The 25,204-nt window shown below is 42.8% G+C and overlaps 1 pseudogene; it reads right to left on the bottom strand.

The window, feature by feature from the left end:
• Positions 1–23,449, bottom strand: part of LOC135546867 (R3H domain-containing protein 1-like) — a 58,615-nt pseudogene extending 35,166 nt beyond the window's left edge.
• Between the last annotated feature and the right edge of the window lie 1,755 nt (positions 23,450–25,204).

Genomic DNA, 25,204 nt, shown 5'->3' with positions numbered 1-25,204 from the left:
TATTCCCTGGCTTCAGTTTGGAAGTGCGCCAATACCACTCGCGGTTCCATTCACACACTAAGTTTCTGCTGTATTCAACACACTGAAGTCCACCTCCAGCCCCCAGGGTGCTTTCTTTAATGACGATCTGAATTAGGGGTGGGAGGTTCAACTCCCAGACACCGCTGCCCATTTCCATCTGCTTAAACACAAAGCCGTGAAAATACTTTATTCTTTTTTTTTAAAGTGCCAGCCACGGTTATATTAAATGCAGGAATATATTAGTCTGTCAGTAGATCGAGCTACACTAATGACTTCAATAGCAATCATCATATCCACATAACAGATCATCCCATTCAGCAGAATGAATCGCACAGCAGAGTGAGAGATTCACTAACGGAGAAGGGCCAGCTGACCTCAGGGCTGCTGCCAGAGACGAGGCTACGGCTGCTGCCAGAGACGAGGCTACGGCTGCTGCCAGAGACGAGGCTACGGCTGCTGCCAGAGACGAGGCTACGGCTGCTGCCAGAGACGAGGCTACGGCTGCTGCCAGAGACGAGGCTACGGCTGCTGCCAGAGACGAGGCTACGGCTGCTGCCAGAGACGAGGCTACCTCTAGCTTCCTTTCAATTACCAACGGTGGAGAAAAAAGAGAAAGAATGAATGAAACCTACAAGGGAAAGGGGGGGATAAAAATAAAAAGGCATGGTGCAGTTTTTTTTCCTTTGCTGGACGGCAGCAGCCGCCAGTCAGCACACAAAGGAGCGCTAGGTTCTGCTAATGAGGACTTCCTGAGGAGGTTAGAGAACAACGCACCAGGCTCCACTCCCATCACAGCTAAATCCATATAGCAATTACACCACTTAATTGCCTTTTTGAGACATATATTCCCTTTCCGCTTAATGTTAGTGCAATTACGCCGGGGTTCCTGGGTAATGGTAAATGCTATCTCTGGAGTGCATCTCTGGAGCATTGTGGCATGCAGTAGCACTGGGTCCCTTTATGTCATTCATTTTAAATCCCTCTTAAGAGCGAGGCTGGAGGAGACTGAGCTGAATCATTAACCAGACTCTGCGAAAATGGCCCTTGGTCGCCTCTCACTCTCCCTCTCCACTCCAGCCATCTGGGATTGTGATGGGAGCCAACGCTCACCGACGGCGAGAGACATTTCAGATAGGCAATCAAATTAGAATGATTAATTTGGCCCCCTTTCATTAGGTGTACAATTAATAAATAGACATCAAAGAATATGAGACCAGGATTGTGGGGGATTTGATGAGGACGGCTGATGGCCAATAGATGCAAAGTAGCCGTTAGGTGTGTGGTGCCAGCAGCAGTCCGACAGACTCCATTCCCCATCGTAACCTTGAACCACTTTACCAGGACTTTGGTTAGCCCCATTTAATAGAAATGAGATGCACGGTATTAAGGGCAACTAAATATAAGCGGCCCGCTCTACCAATTTCAATACGGTTCACGAGGACTTCAAATTTTCTTTGTGTTTTTTGGGGGGGGCTAATGGTCCCCCAAGGTATCATACGGGGGAAATGGACCAGTGAAGTATTAGCAAATAACGCCAAGCTAGTAATGCTACAGTACGGTCAGGGATAATAAGCAATTAATCAGCCGGAGGACGACGGAGCAAAAACAGAAAACGTACCTGGAAACAGAAGAAGCCTGAAAATGCTGACAAAGGCACCAGAGGATAAACAGCAAATGACAACATTTCTGAAAAGCTTTTGAGCAGATTGGGCACTTACTAGGTGAATTGCAACAATTACAGTTGAATAAGAAGAAGCTTACTCCTTCCATACAGAGTAATAATATTCAGAGTTGAAAAGATCTGCAGAATCCGCACCCCATTAGACAACAACCTTTCCAGGGAATTTTTTTTTTTTTTTTTTTTTTTTAAATCTACCGTGTCACAAATTGACAATGCCAGTGAACGATGGTGCACAATTTGAATAGACATTGAAGGAGAGAGATGAAACCTGTCTTACTGTTGTATGCATTTCGCTCCTGGTCCAAGCGTGGCACAGCGAGTAAGGATTCAGCACGAGGGACTGAGCAGCTTGGTCCGAGCACCGTGGTGCTATTCAGGACACGATTGAGTAGGGGGCCAAAAGATTGAGATTGAGTAGGGGGCCAAGCACACCACTTTCTTCCTCCTGCCTCCCTCCCACTCACCTAGGGAAATAAGCCCTTTGGCAAAGAAACAACATCGCAGGAGCACAAATAACATTTTCAACTGAAAAGTTAAAAATGATACTACGGCCAAAGACAACCTTGGTGCCAAAAAATGACAAAAGATCCAGGCTGCCAATCGTATCCCTCCTTTGTAAACACTAAGCTTGTGAACTTCTAGAAAAGCTGCAGCATATCTCCGGGAAACTTTGCTCTCAAACCGCAAAATCGCTCAACACTACAGCAACGTTCAAACAGTCTCACGTTTATTTCTCCATGTATAAAGACAGGAGAAACAGAGGGAAAACCCACTTACACAGAGAGTGCTCGTTCATTGGACATTGTTCTGGTAGGAACTTACACCCCTTGAACGGAGTGTGCAGACAACATAACACTCACTCACCTGCCACATTGTAGCCTCCATTATTTCCATTGGTCAGGGGTTTAGTTTCCATAGTACCAGAGGCTGCATTGGCTGTGAATGTTGCCGGTCGGAGAAAGGTCCCCGAGACAGCCCCTCTCTTTCTTCCCTCTCTTCCCTGCTCTCTCTCACACACACACACTCACTCAGTCTCTCTCTGCAGAGCTAACTCACTCTGTCTGCCTTGCTCTCTGCTCTGCAGCGCTCTCTGTCTGCACCAGGCTGTCTAAGTGCCAGAACCCATGGTTGGATTGTGGCTCTCGCTCCGAGGCCTCGGAGACAGCGCCAAATCAACGGCTGGGCTGTGTGACGTCAGAGCCAGGCTCAGCCACTCAGGTGGCTTGGCTGGGCTCGCGGCACGTCACTGGCTATATTGCACTCTTCATTAGCAATACAGCCGGATGCCGCAACGTCAAGTGGAGCCGTGGGAGGTTTACGTACCTCATCCATCCCTCCCATCAATAACCAACACTCTCCCCCCCAAAATCACACCCCACCCCGAGTGTGTGGGAGTTTGTGTAAGGGTGAGTGTGGGAAAGGTGGGGATATGTTGGGCCACAGCAGCCGAATACTGTGGAGGTAGAGAGAGGGGAAAGAAAGCTGAGATAATTCTGCCTTATAGGTGTATTTGATTGACTACTACAGTCGATCAAACAATTAAGCAAGAGCAACTGAACATCTCTTTTGAAAGGTTTTGGCCCGTCTCTTCCTTTCTCCAAGTCTCTTAGTGGGAGAAAAAATAAAAATAATCCAGAGATTGTTACTGCAAGACAAACATAAAAAGAGTTGATTATTCATCATTCATCAAGGACTGCTTGGCCTAATCAACTCTATAGGACAAGATACAGATGCTCAGTGATCTGAATATGTAAACAAGAAAAGGTCTGTGCACTGCTTTATGCACACCATTCCTCATAGAATATTTCATGGTATGAAAACCAACAATGTCATAATCTTACTACTGTACTCCACAAACAGGCTTCTTAGAGTGAGAAAAACACAACCCAACAATAGCTTCTCCTTCCTAAACAGCTCATTAAAATCTGGGTGGTACTAAAATAAACAGCATTTCTCTCAGGCATAGGGAACATGAAACAGAAAGCTAAATCCTTTCTCCCTCTGCCATTGATCTTTGTGGGGTCCTCACAAGCCCCTCGAGCAAATGCACAGACACCTAAAAAAATAAAAAATAATAATAATAATAATAATAATAATAACAACATCTGACAATTACAGCAGATGTATGCGGCACCCTGCCTCTGCTGTAAACAAATATGATTCTCACACCTTGAGAATTCTACAGTTTTAAACATGGAATTAATGAGTCCTTCCTCCCTCAATAATCTATAAACAGATCCCTGACAAGAAACCATCAGGAGTCAGTGTTTTCATTACATTTGTTTACATTATTTTGCAACGACATGGGGAGTTGAGCACAAAGAGATGGCGTTTGGCAATAACACGGGCTTTGAATGCCTCAGTAATAACCAGATGATTGGAGAGGGAAGGAGAAAGAGACGGAAAAAAATATATAACCAGGCATTTGTTTTTGCAAGCCTTTCCCCTGAAACCATATTGTTGAATTAGCCCTGGCATGCTCGAGTCTTAGATTAAAACCTATCCCTGGGCTTCCCTGGTGATGTTAATATTTGATGATAGCTCCTCAAAACGACTTCAATTGCAAGATCACAAACCTTCCCTATGCTGCAGGAAATAAAAGTATTTGGCTATGGTTTAAAACGATCATTCCTAAAGTTAAGAGGCAGCTCTTACTGTATATCATTAGACTTTACTCCATAATGCCTGAACCCTGTATGGACAAAACTAAATTCTGAGAGAAATAATGACATAATGTCTCACTCGTTGAATTGGTCGTAGAGCATCACACCGTTGAGGTGCAAAGTCACACTGTCACCTCTGCATGTGTATGTGGAGGTGTGACAGAGGTGATGGGAGGTGGGGCTGAGTGATAGGTCTGGTGGGGAGAAATACAACACACACACACACAATGTTGTGTTGGTGAAGTAATCAACTCGGCAGAAAGGTGCTGGTGCCCCCTTTCTCAGCATTCCACACCTGACTAGATCTGTCATCAAAATACCTCTGGAAGATTAAACCCACCCGGTGCACTACACACCCCTGGCGAATAAGGCTTTTGGTGTTGCCGTCGTAACTGGGGAATATTCACTCATACTAATTAATTTTATGCATTGCAAAGCAAGCTGGGGAGGAAATGGATTCAGATTAGCACTGACTTAGTTCAAACTCCCGAGCGTGGTAGTGGAGACACGGCATTTACAAGGAGCACCCAAACCACGCGTCACTAACGATAATAGTGCAACAAATCCTGCTTTCAATTTAACAGGAGGAACATACGTGTATATGAGCCAAATACGGCCTTCACTTGGGATGTGTCTGACAACGTTACTAGAAGTCAAATCTTTGCTTTCAACATTCTTGTTTCCTCAATTCCTCTCAAACAACCTTGTGGGAGGGAAACCAGGACTGAGAAAGCAAGGATTTGATGCCGGGCGGCTAGTAACCGTTTTCAGACAGCCCTGGAGAGAGAAATCAACACTGCATCATGCTGATGGTGACAGTAAGTGGAGGAGAAGACAAATGCCATAATCCCAACCCGACATCTAATTGCCCTGGACTGCATCAGTCCCCAAAGAAAATGATCCCCCTCTCGGTTATTAAATGAGAACTAACATATGTCACGGCAACTCTCTGTTGGAAAATTATAACCCTATAAACCGACCACGAACCATAAAAAAGTAGTGTCATTGCACTGCTAATTCCAGACATTCCTGAGGCTCGAAGAGTCGATCGCAACATTCCACAGTACCTCAAAATAATGAACAATGGACACTACACCCCCTCAAAACAGTGGTTCATCAACATTCTACAATCACAAGGAACTAACTGGCTGGGAAAATGTGAGTCGTTTTTGACACTGGGTCGCTGATAATGGCCAATCACGACGCTTCCTGCAACCGACCTGTCAACGCTATTCCCCAAGGTCAGCTGGGTGTTTTGACCCAGTGGAAAACAAAATAATATTATCAGATGTCAGGCACAAGTCAATGATTGGACCTCAAACAACAACTTGAAGCATCAAAGGGTTATTGAGTCACGTTCCTTATTTGACGGCCGTTCCAAGGCAAAATAGCTTGCATTGCTCTGCAGTGATTTACAAAGCTAAAAGGAGCATGTCTTTCCCCAGTCAGACAAGAATCAGATGCCGACGGCAGGGTTTTAAACAACTGGTGAGTCTAATCCTGAATGCTGATTGGTTAAAACGGCATTAAATCTATTAGATCTGCTAGATTACATTGCATCCCACAGAGATGCTGGCCATTATTCTGTATACCATAACAGTGAAAATTCCAATCAGAAACAGCAGAAGGATCCCATTGCAGAGACTGGATTAAAATCTAAATCACACAGGGGGGGTGGGTCTTCAACATCAAGCCATATTAAAAAGTATGAGTTCTGGAAATGGGTAGGTTCTTCTAAGCAATAAATACACTAAGTGCCTTGGCAGGGCCAAATGCGCTGGCTCAGCTTGGGAAAGAGAGAGAAATGGAGAGGCAGATCTAACCATGTTGTCACACCCACTATTCCCTCGGTCTCCTTTCAGAGATTTTGAGATTGAGCCATTAACAGATGGTATAATTCTCGATACAAAGCTGTGAAATCAAAACAGTTTATCATTTGACTCCATCCAAAAACATTTAATGAGGACTGAGACTACCAGCAAACTATATTCCTGCATGCCTTCTGTAATTTTATAGGCAGTTTTCAGGTTTATACTGCCCACGCAATCAAATTAAATTATTTTTGTCATATGCTCCGTAAACAGGTGTAGACTAAGAGTGAAATGCTTACAGGCCCTTCCCAACAACACAGAGGGAAAGAATTAGAAAATAATATGGAATAAATACACAAATCAGTAATGATAACTTGGCTATATACACGGGGTACTAGTACCGAGTTGATGTGCAAGGGTACGAGGTAATTGAGGTAGACATGTACATATAGGTAGGGATAAAGTGACTAGTCAACAGGATAGATAATAAATAGTAGCAGCAGCATATGTGAGGAGTCAAAAGAGTTAGTGCAAAAGGGGTCAATGCAGATGGTTAACTACCAAACTAACAACTACCCAGACTATCTATTTGGCAGTCTTATAGCTTGGGGGTAGAAACTGTTCAGGGTCCTGTTAGTTCCAGGCTTGGTGCATCGGTACAGCTTGCAGTGTAGTAACAGAGTGAACAGTCTTCAACTTTTGGCCTTCCTCCGACTCCGCCTGGTATAGAGGTCCTGGATGGCAGGGAGCTCGCTCCGCCCCTGGGCCCTACCCTCTGTAAGCAGTTGCCATACCAAGCGGTGATACACCCAGTTGAGATGATCTCAATGGTGCAGCTGTAGAACTTTGAAGAATTGAGTGCCCATGCCCGAATCATTTCAGCATCCTGACTGGAAAGAAGCATTGTCGTGCTTTCTTCAAGACTGTGTTGGGGTGTATGGACCAGGGTTCCAAATCTTCATAGTCATACAGTTCTCTCGTTCCAGGATTTATGGTATTACCGGCTTAGTACACAAGAGGGCGCAAAAAAAAACAAAAGGACTATTGCAGAATGCTAACCAAATTTGCACATGTAATAGCAAATGTCCATGGAGGCTTCTATCTAAATATGCTAACGAGCTCAAACGAAAATGAACAAAGTTGACGCATACTTGTCTGTGTCAACGGTCTGTGTACACGGTCTGTCTGGAGTCACAAAGGCAACGGGCCTGCCTGCTCTGCTCAGAATGAAAACGCAGAGGAGAAAAAGAGGCAAGGAAATCAAAAGATCGTGGCAGCTGCACAAATAACTCAACCAAAGGGCTTTGACTTCTCAAACACGGCAGAAAGTTTACACAATATGATGCCCTGTCACCTTATTCAGTAAGTTACTTAAATAACAAGCAAGTTAAACTTAGGGGTTGCATTGATGCAGAATTCTTTTTCAGGAAAATATATACATCTTGCTGTGTTTTCTAAATGCAGAGCTAAAAAGCTTCTTACTGTAATTTCTGCAGCAGATTAATTTTGTGCTTCAGATGCACTTCTCCACTAGGATGAGAATTCACAAATTGGTATTTATCAGCAGACAAAGCTCTGACTGGTGTAGCTTTTTCTCCTGTTATGTTTTCTTTGTGTGGTAAGCCTATTTTCTCCTGTAAAATTCAAGATGAACTTTAAGCAAAACATAAGGACGTAGCCAGCTACATTCTTTCTATAATAAACAACTATGATGGCCATGCATCGTTTTTGCAAAAAAAATAAAAAATCCTGTGCCTTTTCATTGTAAGCTGGTTTACTTGTGTGGCGTTGCAATTTTCTGTGAAGGAAAACCATAGTTGCGTGTCCTTGATCACTCTATTGAGGCAAAAAAATCTATATATACATATATAAAACACGACCCCTGTCAATACACCGCTGGACTCACCTGCTCACGCTTTCATCCGTTGTGCCATTTACAAACAAACACTCGACTGGCTCAGCTTCATCATGCAAGATAATGTGACAGGTTAAATGAAGAACGTGATCCATTTTATCTCCTTACATACTGCACAAGTTAACTGCAGGCATTTACTTAGAAAATAGCTACAAATTGGAAAAAAAATTCAGACGACCATCCAGTTGCCATTTCCAAACACTCCCGTATAGTTTACCAAACAAACCTAGTGTGGACCATTCTAATTCCTTACTGATGTGGACAACGAGGAACTTTATGCTCTCAACACGCTCCACTACAGCCCCGTCGATGAGGATTGGGGCCCTCCGTTTCCTGTAGTCCACGATCAGCTCCTTTGTCTTGCGGACATTGAGGAAAAGGTTGTTGTCCTGGCACCACACTGCCAGGTCACTGACCTCCTGCCTATAGGTGTTCTCATCGTCGTCAGTGATAAGGCCAACCGCTGTCGTATCATCAGTGAACTTAGTGTTGGGAGTTGTGGCAGCCATGCAGTCGTGGGTGAACAGGGAGTACAAGAGGGGACTAAGCACGCACCCCTGAGGGGCCCTCAAGTTGAGGGTTAGCGTGGTGGATGTGTTGTTGCTTAACCTCACCACCAGGGGACAGTCCATTAGGGAGTCCAGCATCCATTTGTAGAGTGAGCTGTTTAGTCCCAGGGTCCTTAGCTTAGTGATGAGCTTGGACGACACTACGGTGTTGAACACTGAGCTATAATAAATGAACAGCATTCTCACATAGGTGCTTCTCTTGTCCAGGTGGGAAAGGGCAGAGTGGAGTGCAATAGAGATTGCGTCATCTGTGGATCTGTTGGGGGGGTATGCAAATTGGAGTGGGTCCACGGTGTTTGGGATGGGATGAAGTTGATGTGAGCCATGACCAGCCTTTCAAAAAAAAAAAAAAAAATCAAAGCATTACAATGGCTACAGATGTGAGTGCCATGGGGCAATAGTCATTTCGACAGGTTACCTTGGCGTTCTTGGGCACAGGGTCTATGGTGGTATGCTTGAAACATGAAGGTATTACAAAAAAACGGGGTAAGGGAGAGGTTGAAAATATCAGTGTAGACACTTGCCATGGTCAGAGCTAGTGATGTGACAAATTCTCTTAATGTTTAAACTACCGTTTTTTTTAATCGGTTTTCTGTTAAAATGATAAAAAATGTTAGAAAATTCCACATCAAATCCTTTTGCATGCTATGGCCACTAGGGGGCAATGAAGTTCCACCTCAGTCATATAGCAGGCGGCACCTGAAATCCACTTGAAGCAGGTGATATTATGTCCAGAAGACAACCGCTAATTCACGTTGACTCATGTTTCTTTCAATTGTTATGTGCATTAGCGACTCACAACAAAAATGTACCTAGCCAAATGATCACAGTTCTCCCTACATTCTCTTTTCCCTTTGTTGTGGCTCACTCAATTGATGCAACCGCACACCACACACACACGCTGCGCACCCAAGCTCACCGCTCCCCACACACACACAAAAAAACTCCCAATTAGGCCTAAAGACATGATTGCCTATAAAACATAACTAAATCACAAAAACTTTATAACGAATTCAAAAATGGACTGGTTGATTAAAGTAGGGAAATGTGTTCCTATTACAAGCTGCAGTTATAGAACAATAAAGAAGTCGTCTTTTTTCTAACTGCTACAGTGTGCCATTTAAAATGAGGTTACAACAGCTTACTGTTGGTCTCAACTCCAGTTGTAAAGGGAATAACACCCTGTTGAAATGGCAATAAACAGCGATATTGACGAGAAAGACGCATCCGTTTCAGCAGTGTGAGTCATGGCTCAAAATGGCGCTTGCTAAACTTCATTTTGCAAATTACCTCAACTCAAGTAGGCCATTGACAATGGCTGAATATCAACTGCAATACTTTCTGTAACCAATGTTTTTTCCCCAACTTAACGACAATGACTTGCGGAGCGCTTTATATCCGTGGCAAATAATATGAATGATTAATATCCACCTCCTACTAACATTAGAGCATTGTTGCGTTAGGTAGGCCTATTTGTAAAAAATAAAAATGTAATCCCTTTATGATGATCGGGACCTGTTAGTGGTAGTTGTGATAATTGCACAGATTTTATTTTGTGGAGACAAAAATATCAGGTTGGGATTTTTTCTTAATGTTAATGATTCAATTTTCTTTTAAATGTTAACATTCACACCCCTAGTCAGCGCACGGTCTGAGTACAGGTCCTGGTTATCCATCTGACCATGTGAATGTTAACCTATTTAAAAAAGGTCTCGCTCTCCATAGCTGACGTGTGTGAGATCAGTCATCCAGAGAGCTGGTGCTCTCATGCATGGATCAGTTTTGTTTGCCTCAAACCTCTCTCAGATGTGGAGGTTTAGGTGTTTATGAAAAGGTGGCCAGGAACTGCAGAAGGGGACAGACAGGGTGCCCTAATCTTCCTATAAAAAGAAGCCTTGACCACAGACTCTGAAGGGACAACTTATCGACTAAAAACACAGGCAGGCTTTTCAGCGCCACGGTTGTCAGGCACACACTCTGGATTTCTGAGTATCAATTCACATTTGGCAAATACAGTTTCCCAGAAAAAAAAAGAAAGTGAGATCCTGAATAAGTGGCAGTCAGTCCCAATTCACACTCAACAGCCACCACATTCTCCAAACCCCCACAAAACCACCACATTCTGTACTCCCCCCCCCACCACACACACACACACAAAGCAGTAACAAAGGATATCAAAGTGGCACCGTCACTCATGTCATTCCAGCACTATAGCTGGGAAAAGAGAAAAATCTGTCAAATAATTATAGCTTGTCCTACGATTTCACTCTGCTGTTGTCTTTTTTGTTCTTTCACATGCAAAAACAAAGTCCCCGGCATTCAGCTTGGAAACACCTGGCACAGGGCTTGTGAGACAACACTTCCAAAGCGCTCGACCAATTCATTTGCATAATAAAAAAAGCGTAATGGCAGCGATTACTAATTAAGACTCGAATTGCAATTTGCTCTCAGGAAAGAGGGAGGAAAAATGAGAGAGAGAGAGAGGTGACAAATGCATTTATTTACATTTTTCCCCAAGGACATACTGATTCATGCACATTCTAGGAAGGCAAAAAAAAAGTCCTAATGAGGTCCCTTGGGGTGTAGGGAGAGCCTTCTCTTTCTCTCCCCCTCGTTCTCTCCTTTCCCTCTGTGTTGGGGAACGTGTTCCATCCTCATTAGAGCAGAGGCAGGAAACGGGGCTGCAGACTCTGGGTTCGGCATATGTCACTGAGATGGAAGGACAAGTGGGGGGGGGGGGGGGGTTGACTTTAGCTAGCGTTAGTCGGCTGTACCTGCGCCAGAACTTAGATATTTATCCCCCTATAGCTAGTTCTCAATCTTTTTTTAAAACGCTTTAAAATGGTGAGCCAACATGTTTTTACCTCAAACTCATTCTCTCATGGCTTTATCATATGTCCCTCTGCAGCAGACATACGGTGAACAATACATTTTTCAAAATTATATCAAATCGCAATATCGAACCACAATACATACACTGAACAATATAAAATGCAACAATTTCAAAGGTTTTACAGTTCCTTATAAGGAAATCAATCAATTGAATTAAATGTCTTAGGCCCTAATCTATGGATTTCACAACTGGGAAACTGTTGGACAAAAATATATTTTTTTTAAAGGATAGGAAACATGTCAGTATCTCGTGACCACCATTTGCTTCTTGCATCTCGACACATCGAGTTGATAAGGCTGTTGATTGTGGCATGTGGTCCCTATCCATGGAACACCTAGGAACCTGGAACCCGTAGTCCTACACTGTCGATGCAGATCAACCCAAACATGCTCAAATGTGACATGGCTGGTGAATATGCAAGCCATGAAAGAACTGGGACATTTTTAGCTTCCAGGAATTGTGTACAGATCCTTGAGACATGGGGCCATTCATAATGCTGAAACATGAGGTGATGGCAGCGGATGAATGGCACAACAACGGGCCTCGGGATCTCATCACAGTATCTCTGTGCATTCAAATTGCCATCAATAACATGCAATTGTGTTCGTTGTTCATAGCTTATGCTATAACCTCACTGCCACTATGGAGCACTTGGTTTGCAACAATGACATCAGCAAACCGCTTGCCGATACGATGCCATACACGCCATCTGCACGGTACAGTTGAAACAGTGAAGAGCACACTTCTCCAGCGTGCCAGTGGTCATTGAAGTTGAGCATATGCCAACTGATGTCGGTTACGACGCTGAACTGCCATCAGGTCAAGACCCTGGTGAGGACGACGAGCACGCAGATGAGCTTCCCTGAGACAGTTTCTGACAGCAGAAATTATTTTTTTGGTGCAAACCCACAGTTTAATCAGCTGTCCGGGTGGCTGGTCTCAGATGATCCCGCAGGTGAAGAAGCCAGATGTGGAGGTCCTGGGCTGGCTTGGTTACACATGGTCAGCAGTTGTGAGGCCGGTTGGAAGTACTGCCAAATTCTTTAAAAACGCCACTGGAGGCAGCTTATGATAGAGAAATTAACATTAAATTCTGGCAACAGCTCTGGTGGACATTCCTGCAGTCAGCATGTCAATTGCAATCTCCCTCAAAGCTTGAGACATCTGTGGCATTGTGTTGTATGACAAAACTGCACATTTTAGAGTGGCCTTTCATTGTCCCCCGCACAAGATACACCTGTGTAATGATCATGCCGTTTAATCAGCTTCTTGATATGTCACACCTGTCAGGTGGAAGGATTATCTTGGCAGAGAAACGCTCACTAACAGGGATGTCAACAAATGTGTGCACAAAATGAGAGAAATACGTTTTTTTTTGTGTATATGGAACATTTCTGGGATCTTATATTTCAGCTAATGAAACATGGGACTTCCTATTAACATGTTGAGTTCATATTTTGTTCAGTATAGAGTCGCAACACAATATCGTATTTGCACCCAAGTATCATGATAATGTCGAATTATGAGGTCCATGGCAATTTTCAACCCAATCAACAACGGCAACAGCAAAGTTGTAGATTGTTTTAATGCAATTAAAATTATGTGTTTGCAGAACATATATCTGTGGTGGTTTCCGATGGCAAACCACCGTGAACCTCAAATGACGACCCCCGGTACACTATATCTATTGATCTGAAGATCACTGTTTCCCCCCCCCCCGGGCTTTTTATAGTTTACAGGACACCGTGTTTCTTAGCAACCGATAACATTACATAGTTGGTGTTTTTTCTTCCCCCAAGCCGGAGAAACAAAATGAATATGCGACTCCAGACAGTTTCCCCAGCCCAGACTTCATAAACAAACACGGCATAGTAATGCTGGAAGTGACAGGTCACTGCTCACATTTATTGATTCCCAGAGCGGCAGGCAGGCGTACGATGCAGCACACACCCAGACTGGCATCTTCCCACACACGCCCCACCATGTGGAGCAGAGTATCATCAGCCTCCTCTTCAGTTGTTTAAGGCGAGATTCTCCGTGCAACCCCCCCCCCCCCCAAGTGATTGACCTTTTCTATTGCACAGGTATATGCAGAGCAGCTTAGTATCCACTACAGGGAAAGGGCAACAGTGTTTGTAGAGCGATATTAAACCCCTATAGGGACCAGAGAGACAGCGTTTCCCTCGCTCTCCCTCTATCGGCAATCTGCAATTCTCTACGAGAAAAATTGCTCGGGGAGAAGAAACTAATTAGAAGCACATGGGAGAGATCGGTAGCAATTAGAGGGGAGCTCGTCAGCTGTGAACCCCTACCTGCAACAGTGGCTCTGCGCTGCACAGGAGCACAGATGACAGGGTGAGTGTTCTGCACAATTGCCGCTCTGTCTGCCCCGCCACCCCTCTCCCCCTCTCTATTGGTGTGAAAAATATGCAGGAATAGGGGCTGCCGCAGAAAATATCTGTGGGGGGCCTGGGAAAGAGCAGGGTTTCGCCAGGCATATATTCTAATTAGGTCAACCCTCATCCTAATGGTCGACCTCTACCTTGATTTGACAGAGCCTGGTGCTGGTGGACCCCCCACCTGGATGGCAGACTGCAGGGAGGGAGGGAACATTGGAGAGAAAGGTATCATTGAAGCCCAGGCGAAGGACAGACCAGACGGCAACCCTGAACACTCAGTTCTTTTATGTTATCGTTTGTACTCGCTTTCAGGGAACTAAACGTAATAGAAATACCTAACACTGTCCAAGAGATGCACTCATTCTGTGGAGAATGATATAAACCCCCAGCCAGCCATCCTGGGTTATTCCTTAATATTGTGTAAATTTAATTGGCTCCGTGACCCCTTTTCTGATGATGGATGACTCAGGATTCAGAGCGCATTCATACGACGTAAAAGACTGATGGGGGTGAGGGTGTAATGGTTTTAAAGCCAGCAGTTGGGTCACTGTATAGGAGAATAGATAAAACTGCTGTCTGCCTGCCTCAAAAGGAAAAACTCCAACAAATCTTGTGTCAGGTATTTCACATTGGGACAACAAAGTTCTGATGGAAGCCACATGAAAAGCGTGAAGGTAAAACAGGGATATGTGGCTTTAACTTTTAAACAAGGTGTTGAGGAATCAGGATTCTGCCGTTCACAATTCCACAGCAAAAATAGAGGAAGAGAGAGGAGCAAGCGAGAGTGACAGAGTAGAGATCAACAACAAAAAATTGTCAGCAATGGGCCTCCCGAGTGGCAGTGGTCTAAGGCTCTGTCACTAGAGATCCTGGTTCGAGTCCAGGCTCTGTTGGAGCCAGCAGTGACCGGGCTACCCATGGTGCAGCGCAGTTGATGAAACCAATGTTGCCTTCAAGGATTTTCCTCTATTCAAAATTGGCAATGTAATACTGACAAAGTCAAAAAAAGATATTATTAGAACAGCCTAATTAACAAGTAACTCCTATGCGGTCAAGATTTCCTCTGAACACTTCCGATTTTTACCTTAGACAAACATCATAGTTACCTACCTCGTCCACCTTAGCCAATTGATCCCTGGTTCATTGAAAGGGGGAATTATTTTACAAAGACATCAGAAGTATTTAGTTGTAATTGTAATGTTGCAGAGTGGCCAACTATCCTCCAGGAGAGATACTGGATGTGCATTTTTTTTTTCTTGAGCTTTTGGACAAAAAAAAGTTCATGTCAAGCCCTGAGAGATCACATGGAGCCTGAAAGATTCTCATGTTTCAGACAATTTTCAGAGCACATTTCTTTCACAGATTTTATTTGCCCCATTCATATTTGTTATGGAATTAATACTTTTTTAAATCTTTTCTTGTTGCACACGTCATTCATTGCATGTTTTCCGTCAATCAGATTTGTTCCAAAACAGTCTTAAAATGTGAATGTTGAAAGGCGATTTATCGAAAAGATATCCCTCAGCTCTCTGCAATGTACCAGTTCCCCTAGGATCGAACAACTAGGAAGAGAAGCAATGCCAAACAAATTTACATTTATATTTCAGTCATTTAGCAGAAGCTCTTATCCAGAGCAACTTACAATTAGCAGATTTGTTTTAAGATAGCTAGGCGGGACAACCACATATCACAGGCATAGAAAGTAATAATGTAGCCATCAGTAGAGTGAGAGCTAGAAGAGGGGGATCGGGTGGGGGTCAAGTGCCAGTGCTGGTTAAGTGGGGGGGTTCAGATGTTTTTGGAAGATGGGCAGGGACTCTGCTGTCCTAGCTTTAAGGGGGAAGTTGGTTCCACCATTTCTCTGCCCTGGCACACCAGAACTTGGCCGTACCTTTTCATAAACCATATCAATGACGAGAAGGGACACAAATTAATAAACTACTCCCTTTGGATGATTAATGAATGACCACAAATGACCAAATATGAATCCATTAGCCAGTCAGTCACACAATGATGATAGGCTAGAGCTCAAAGGTTAGAAAGCCCCCTATTCATCCCTCCTCCCTGTCCTACAGTCTTCACAAAGGAGTGGTCATATTTCTAGAACCTAGACCCCTGTCACCATTCTCATCGCGATGAATTCAAATTGACCAGCAGCACCCTTGTGACTGACAGACAGCATCAAATGGACCAAAGGGCAGCCACCAAGCACATAACTATTGACTAGCAGCATACCGCATGTGTCTCAGAATTATATATATATATATAAAATAAAATATATATATTTTTTTTATCCATTCATCCCCACAAAACCTGTTGGCCTCGCTGTTCCAGTAATACCACTTATTCACGCATTTCAAAACAGGTTTAGGGTAGAGGTCGACCGATTAATCAGAAAGGCCGATTAATTAGGGCCGAGTTATAACCTGTATTTTTTTACACCTTTATTTAACTAGGCAAGTTAGTTAAGAACACATTCTTATTTTCAATGACGGCCTAGGAACAGTGGGTTAACCGCCTTGTTCAGGGGCAGAACGACAGATTTTTACCTTGTCAGCTCAGGGATTCAATCTTCCAACCTTACGGTTAACTAGTCCAACGCTCTAACCACCTGCTTCTCATTGCACTCCACAAGGAGCCTGCCTGTTACACGAATGCAGTAAGCCAAGGTAAGTTGCTAGCTAGCATTAAACTTATCTTATAAAAAACAAATAAATCACAATCACTAGTTAACTACACATGGTTGATGATATTACTAGTTTATCATCTCGTGTCCTGCGTTGCATATAATCGATGCAGTGCGTATTCGCGAAAAAGGACTGTCCTTGCTCCAATGTGTACCTAACCATAAACATCAATGCCTTTCTTAAAATAAATACACAAGTATATATTTTTTAAACCTGTATATTTGGCTAAAATAAATCCAGGTTAGCAGGCAATATTAACCAGGCGAAATTGTGTCACTTCTCTTGCGTTCATTGCATGCAGAGTCAGGGCATATGCAACAGTTTGGGCCGCCTGGCTCGTTGTAAACTAATTTGACAGAATTTTACATAATTATGACATAACATTGAAGGTTGTGCAATGTAACAGGAATATTTAGACTGATGGATGCCACCCGTTAGATAAAATACGGAACGGTTCCATATTTCACTGAAATAAACGTTTTGTTTTCCAGATGATAGTTTCTGGATTCGACCATAATAATGACCTAAGGCTCGTATTTCTGTGTGTTATGTTATAATTAAGTCTATAATTTGATAGAGGAGTCTGACTGAGCGACGGTAGGCAGCAGCAGGCTCGTACGCATTCATTCAAACTGCACTTTCGTGCATTTTGCCAGCAGCTCTTCGCAATGCTTCAAGCATTGCGCTGTTTATGATTTCAAGCCCATCAACTCCTGAGATTAGGCTGGTGTAACCGATGTGAAATAGCTAGCTAGTTAGTGGGGTGCGCGCTAATAGCGTTTCAAACGTCACTCGCTCTGAGACTTGGAGTAGTTATTCCCCTTTCTCTGCATGGGTTAGGCTGCTTCAAGGGTGACTGTTGTCGATGTGTTCCTGGTTCGAGCCCAGGTAGGGGCGAGGAGAGGGACGGAAGCTATACTGTTACACTGGCAATTGTGGTCTGAGTCTTCTTTGCATTCACATTGCTATGTTTAGAAAGGAACCAACAAAACATTTCTAACATTCAATCAAAGTACTCTTGGTTTTTAACAAAGTGCAGGACAAGCCATTCCATCAGAATTTGTTGTAAGACAGCTAGATATAGCTACTTTCATTTTGGAAGCTAATAGATTGTCATATTTTAAATAAATGCATTGTAATCAGAAGATACCATTAATATTTAGATGTCAGTAGTAACAAAAAAAAAAAAAAAACTGCAGATTAAATAATGCTGTAATCGAAAGTTGCACTACTAATGCAGGCTACTGCTCCTTTAAGACGTAGAATTGATTTTATACCCTGTTGTGGCATCTTCTCACAATATTCAAATCCTAGGGCTGGGCGGTATACCGTAATTTACAATACCAGTATTGATGCACACACCAGTTTGGGTTTTTAACTTTACCTTCTATAGTGGTACTTCAATGTTTGATTTGTTAAATGTGAAACGCAACTCCGGCGCATATGTCAGTTTTTATAGGTTACTCATTTGTGTCGAGTCATCTCTCTCCCTCTCCTGCATGCTGCTAACCACACCAAGCTCTGCCCCTCACTCAAGGACAGAGCAGTTGCTCGACCATGGAGTCCAGAGCACTTTCTTGCCGTCAACTCCACATAGTCAGATGGGTGCGACAATGTTAGCGGCATGCTGTTTTCCACAAGCATTCTATAATTACACAAAGTATCTCACTGTCTGCAAAAGACTGTTTGCTCGTTTGTCTTTTCTTAGCAAGGTGTTGCTAAAATAATTTGTGTTAGCCACTAATGCTAAATCGTTAGTTAGCTAGCTAGCTTGCTAAAAGCACTAAAAGTGCAAAATGTAGCAAGTTAGCTAATACTGCCTGGTACCGGTGCTGGTATAGGCCTCGATAAGCATGTTTGTCCAACAGTATCTTATCAGAGAGGAATAGGTGAAGCATGAATATGTTAGCTAGCTAGCTACATGAAGTATGAAAACATGTAGCTAGATTAGTCATTCACAATGTGGTCAATAAAAATGCAGGCTGTATCAAAAAAAAAAATCACGATACAGTATGGTAAACATTAGGACCGGGGCGATAGCAGTGTCGCCCCGGTACCATGGCTAGGAAACAAAACGGATTTAACTTCTATACGAAAACAGCTCTAATGTCAGAAAAAAACATGCTTTCATCCAGAGTCACATGTATTTATTTTCCAAGCTATAACAAAGTATTTTACATACAGCAGGTTTTTAAAAGGACCTAAGAGTTGTCTGCTTCGCAATTTCATTTTTGCCATGAAAAAAAATATGGTATATACACTGGTATTGTTGCAGCCCTACTAAACATCGTGTGTGTGTGTGTGTGTGTGTGTATTTTAAGTGGGGCAACGATACATTATTGCTGTGTTTGCAAACGCGAGCCGTGCAAAGCCCAGCAGTTACTCAGGTGAGAGCTTCCTGGGCCTAATGAAGACTGACATTTGTTTCTGTTTCTCCTTCCCCGGGAGCCCATATATATGGCACTATTCCCTATGGCACTCTATTCCCTATGTAGTGCACTACTTTTGACCAGGCACCATAGGGGTCTTGTCAAATCTAATGCACTTAATAGGGAGCCATTTGGGAAGCGAGCAACCCATGCATCACATCAGCTCCATTAATATCTTCCAGAGATACAGATCGGGGGGGGGGGGGAGACCATTGCCAAACAATACTGAGGCTGAGATTAGCTGTAATGCGATTAGACAGTCTGACAAACCTGGACTTGAGAACATTACAGTCGGGGACGTAGCCTATCTGGAGAGAGAAACGAAAGATGAGACCGAGGCATGATACTAGACGGGTGGTTCTTTATTCAGCGTTTTTTTTTGTTTTTTTTTACCCTGACAGATAATCGTGTCTCTCTAGGAGCTAAGGCAAGGCAAAGTCTGGACCTCATGGCACACAGCAGTGGCTGCTCAGTGCTGGGAAGTCACTTCAGTTGCAACCATAGGACCGACCAACGATAGCACTTGTGTGAACGCCTTGTCTCAGCGGAGTATCTTGCAAATTGGCTTAATGTCCTTAAGTAAATGGGTGTCCTGATGCATTAGTGTATGTCCTAACCCTCAGACACAGGCAGAACCAGTTCAGGGCAATTCAACAGTATAACAGTGACAGTCAGTTTGTTCACTTTCAAATGTATGTAAAACAAAAACCAATGATTGCAAAGTTAAACAAGCCACATAACTATTCACAAGGACTACTTTTAACAATTTCCACAGACATTATTACAAAACACATTTACTTCAAGAACAGTGCAGATTTGGGTGTGAACATTTAAACATAGAAATAAATCCCTAAACATTAACGATCCCAAACCAAAAAGATAGATTTGCGATAACTGCACTGTGAAGAAAAACTACCACAAACAGACCAATGACTATTACCAAAAATAGTGTTATGATATTGTCCATATCACCCAGCCCTATCAAACTTTACAATCAAATAAACAGCTGATGAATCTATTAGCCTTATAGAGCACATATTGCAAACAATTAATTTGAACTAAAAACACGTTTTGAAATGTCTGTGTATCCTTGAAAATCGCTAATCAATAGCCCTAACCAAAAACAGACCATGTTTTTTCTGCAAACCGGCACACCATATTCTCTTTATTGTGACACACAAAGTGAGAGGGTTTATGGTAGGGGAAACAGTGTTGCAATAGTCTGTGACAAGCGAACCTGGGAGCTTTGTGTTCACATTGCCCTAAAAAGGCAACCGGACCATGTAATTCAAGCGAACCAAACTCAGACCCTCTCGTTTGGTTTGGGGGCTCTTTTGAGGGGTCTGAAATCCTTTGGCGTTCACAAACCACAAAACATTTTGCCAACCACACTGAGTTCACATACCTAATGCAACAATGCTGTAACGTTACGAAGAGATACGCATTTTTCTAATTATTTACCACAGATATAAAGCACTACGCACATCATCGTCATTAACAGGTTGAAAAATGGCCCGAGTGAGAGCAGCAAAGTCCTGTATGACAATACTTTAATAAGTCAAATGAGAAGGTGATTAAATGCTAACTTTGCGAGGTGTAAAAGAGCTAGTGGCAACAGTGCAATAAGGGACAGAGTGAGAGTCACAGCGCTGATTACAAAAATGATTGCAGTTGATATACTGCAATTGTCAATGGTAGAGGATGTCGGCGTCAATAGAATATCTAAAACCAGAAGACTACAAGATGCCATGTCCAAAAAAAAAACATGACAGCCCCGATGAAGCAATTGTGCAATGATTGCTTGGCAAGTGCAAAGCCCGAGCTCTCAAACACCATACGTAGCTTGAACAGATTGTTGGACGTCTATGAACACGTTTGTCACAAATCATTGCAATGAGCCATCACATCGATGAGAAGTGGGACATGAAGTACGTACTGAGAACATGGAGGCACACAACAGAACATAAAACAGCACCAATACCATCGTTGCTGAGTGGGGGATAGCAGTAAGGTAAGTGCAGTTACCACAGTCAAAGTCAAAAGTGGCTGTGTATTCATTAATTTAAGGTTAGGCATAAGGTTAGCATTGTGGTTAAGGTTAGGATTAAAGACAAGGTTTGGTTTAAAATCACATAAGAGAAATAGGCAGGGTTTATGACATTGTTGCTGTGGTACCTAGTGGGACCAGTATGTAGGTGCCAGGACTGGGGCAGATTGAACTGCATTGCCCCCTAGCGGTCATATGCAGAACCACATTGAATTCATGTCTTTAAAAAAAAAGAAGTTTAAACGATAAAAAGGCTGTTTAAATGTTGATACGTTTAAATTTGTCACATCCCTAGGGCAGATGGAAAGTTTGGTAAAATAATTAAGTTTTGTGCTTTTGGTGCCGTAATTCGGTTACCAAACTTTGCATAGGCACAGTTCAAGTAAATGTGTTTTTGTCATTCACTGTTACAGTGGAATTGCCCTTCAGCAGTTTGACAGTCAGTGGAGCTACCCTGACAAACCCCACATGTAGCTATTATGAACCACTCAAAGGCAGACAGGTGTCTTAACATTGAGGTGCCGCTGGGCAACCCTAAAGAAAACTAGCCAATAATGTGGTTTTGAAATGTGCAGTAGTTGCAGGGCTGGGAGGAGAGGAAGATCTTCCCCCAGGTGATGAACTATTTATTGCTTTGGAGGATGTACTGTTATCTATCTTGTGGGATATCAGTCAGTGAGGCACAATAGAGAAACCATTTTCTTGGCCATTACACCTCACCTCTTCCTTCACCATGTGAATTTCCACCACAATCTTTTAATAAAAGATGAAAACTGGGTAGAAGGTAGACTACATACAAATTTGTGTGTAGACCTGTGACCCAGGAAATAACCTGTCTTGCTGTCAATCTATGAGCAACTTCTGTTCATGGTAGCCTTATAAGGCATCTAAAATAAATGTAAAAAGACAAATACCATAGATTTGGCCTAAATATAGAACAAACCATTGAGCAGATAGTCCAACTAATGTTAATGTGTGGACATTGGAAATGTAATGTATCCTGTTCCAAGAGGGGAAATCCTACAATTGCAAAAGTACTTAAATTACTCAGCGATGGATCATAAATTTGGTAAACAATCCTATAAAATCACAAGTTTGCAGGCATATGTCCATGCAAATATCAAACTAGGAAGATGTCAATGATTATCGATGCCTGTGATTATGAACTCCTCTCCTGCCAAGGTATGATTAGGTCATATTTATTTTCCCATTGTAGAATTATCAAGTACCCTACATTGGTGAATCACCTACAATGCAATAGTGATACAAAAAAATACTATGCTTGATTGTTTTGAAACGGGTGTTTAGTGCTAGGCTGGTACACAACTCCGAATGCCCACCAGTAGCTATTTACGGGAGACGTTTCAACATGCGAGTCAGCCAGAAGTAGGCCTAAATATCTCCATTCTATTTCCAAAGTTGGAGGAACACCACAGACGATAAACGTCATTGTCACCTTACTGTAGTGACAACGAGGTAACTAACTACTGCACATGGATATTGTAGCCAGATAGGTTTAGTTCGGCTAGCACTGCAAGCTCTCCAAACATGAAAGTTACCTTTCATCGCATTACAAAATCCAACATCACCGGTAACTTACGTAGTTAAGGTTACTTTCAAACAGCAATAACTTGTTCCATATGAACTGACGTCAGTTACCGGTTATCAACTCGACCAGGTCACATAACTACCTCGACTGTCTTACTAATAGAGCATAACGTTATATTATTACACGTAACTCGCTAACTAACTTGTAGCTCGGACTTTGTGCATTGACACTAGCTACGAACGAAGCTAATTGGTGGCTAGCAAGTAATGGCAGGCCTCACATGGTAACGTTAGCATATACTCGCTAACAATACACTTCTGTAAAAAAAAAAAGACCTAACCAACCGACTCAGTTACAAATGTTAGTAACCAGTTTTTGGTATATATTTTTTTTAAAGGACGACTAGCTAGTTTGCTAGTTCTGTCAGCACGACACGTCAGGAATAGTCCCTTGTTTTTATGCGACTGGTTAGCTAGCTAGCTACTTTCAGTTAGGCCAAAGCTTCGTCAACACATTGCCTTCCTCGCCATTGGACGCCGTTTAGTTAGCAAGCTTACTTAGCTGCGCAAATTATGTTCATAACAAAATATCATGTTACATATCATAAACCATTAAAATTGTCCTTACCGGCTGCGATAACTTTTGAGTTATTGTTCAGCGGTGTGTATATTTTTCTATTTCCAGTCAGAATCGGCAACATGAGAGCTTGGCGAGGGGGAGGCAGCGCGTCTGCAACGGTCTGACAGATCGGTGGAAGGCAGAGTGGAGCCAATGAGTGACATCGGCGGGTGCGTCCGTACATTCACTATCTACTTCTATTTCAGAGCACTGTCGTGTCTGCCAAAGCATTGACCTAACTGATGAATTTACGACGCGCAACACCCGTTGAATATGATATGACCGGTGTCAGTAAACGTTGGCAAAAACAAAAAAACGTTATTAAAATTGCTACCAGCAGTTTAGTTAATCACAAACGCTCAAGAAAACAGTCTGGTAACTAGCTTTGCTAGGGCGAGTAAAATGGTCAGAGTGAGGTGTTCTCTCATTAATGTCTGTAAGTCGTTAGCCAACTTTAACCAGTTATCTTGACTGCTGATGTGAGGTCGGAAGGCTCATATCAACCCAAATCGTCGGCCAGAGCTTCCAGCGGCGCTCTAAACGCTTTCATAGCAAAACGCTCTGAATTTAGGAACATAATCTGACAAAGCTTTGACTTTACTAACGACCGAGAACTCACTCTGACATACTTGAGGCAATTCACAAACGCACCCCGAGTCCTGTCCAATCACTTACCTACTAGCTGTGAGAAGTCAATTATTGTACACTTTTTTTGTTGTTGAAAAAGTTGCTCTCTGACTGAGACGGGGGCGAACCCCTCTTTAAACTTCTAGAGTACCACAGTATGAGTCGCAATACCCATAAAACCGAGGAGTCAAACAGGGAAATGGTTCCTATCTATCGTTTTTCCACCATTCATTTTTCCCAATGTATTTTAGAAACAAGTAAAATAAGAGCAGGGTTTCGTGTAGGCGTACCCTGGCGTCACGTTTTGATAGCCGTGTAGGACAAGGTGACTTTTATCAATATATTCGCTTGTATTTACTCCCCAAAAATGAAATGCTAATGTAGCTATCATAAAGATCAACAAATGCCATGTTGATCTGGATGAGACTGCCGAATCGAGGCACAAGTAAGAATGTATTTATATTTATTTAACTAGGCAAGTCAGTTAAGAACAAATTCTTATTTACAATGACAGACTGGCAAAAGGCCTCCTGCGGAGACTGGCCTGGGATTTAACAAAAACTATATAAATATAAGACAAAACACACACCACAACGAGACAACACAACACTATATAAAGAGAGACCTAAGACAACAACATAGCAAGGCAGCAACACATGACAACACAGCATGGTAGTAACACAACAACAACATGGTAGCAACAGAACATGGTACAAACATAATTGGGCACAGACAACAGCACAAAGGGCAAGAAGGTAGAGACAACAATACATCACACAAAGCAGCCACAACTGTCAGTAAGAGTGTCCATGATTGAGTCTGAATGAAGAGATTGAGAAAAAACTGTCCAGTTTGAGTGTTTGTTGCAGCTTGTTCCAGTCTCTAGCTGCAGCAAACTGAAAAGAGGAGCGACCCAGGGATGTGTGTGCTTTGGGGTCCTTCAACAGAATATGACTGGCAGAATGGGTGTTGTATGTGGAGGATGAGGGCTGCAGTAGATATCTCAGATAGAGGGGGGTGAGGCCGAAGAGGGTTGTATAAATAAGCATCAACCAGTGGGTCTTTAGACGGGTATACTGAGATTACCAGTTTATAGAGGAGTATAGAGTTTTTTATTTTACCTTTATTTAACTAGGCAAGTCAGTTAAGAACAAATTCTTATTTTCAATGACGGCCAAGGAACAGTGGGTTAACTGCCTGTTCAGGGGCAGAACGACAGATTTGTACCTTGTCAGCTCGGGCGTTTGAACTTGCAACCTTCCGGTTATTAGTCCAACGCTCTAACCACTAGGCTA

The sequence above is a fragment of the Oncorhynchus masou genome, chromosome 10, assembly GCF_036934945.1.
Source record: "Oncorhynchus masou masou isolate Uvic2021 chromosome 10, UVic_Omas_1.1, whole genome shotgun sequence".
Lineage (NCBI taxonomy): Eukaryota > Metazoa > Chordata > Actinopteri > Salmoniformes > Salmonidae > Oncorhynchus > Oncorhynchus masou.
This window is presented reverse-complemented; position numbering and strand designations above follow the sequence as displayed.